Here is a 372-nt window from a genome sequence, read left to right on the forward strand (position 1 = left end):
GGTCACCTGTTTTTGATGACATCTTACATGGTCGAGCGCCTAAAGTTAAGTTCAAGGTCAACAACCACACTTATCGTATGGCCTACTATCTTACTGACGGAATTTATCCAAACTGGTCAACATTTATCCAATCCATCCCACTTCCTCAAGGTCCTAAAGCCGAGAAATTTGCACAAAAGCAAGAATCCGCCAGAAAAGATGTCGAACGGGCTTTTGGAGTATTACAGTCGAGGTTTGCAATTGTTAAAAACCCAGCTCTACAATGGGACAAGGAAAAGATAGGTAAGATAATGAGAACTTGTGTCATATTGCACAATATGATAGTAGAGAACGACACGGATACGCTCAAATAAATACTTCTGAGTTCGAATT

This window comes from Brassica oleracea, chromosome C1 (assembly GCF_000695525.1).
Source record: "Brassica oleracea var. oleracea cultivar TO1000 chromosome C1, BOL, whole genome shotgun sequence".
Lineage (NCBI taxonomy): Eukaryota > Viridiplantae > Streptophyta > Magnoliopsida > Brassicales > Brassicaceae > Brassica > Brassica oleracea.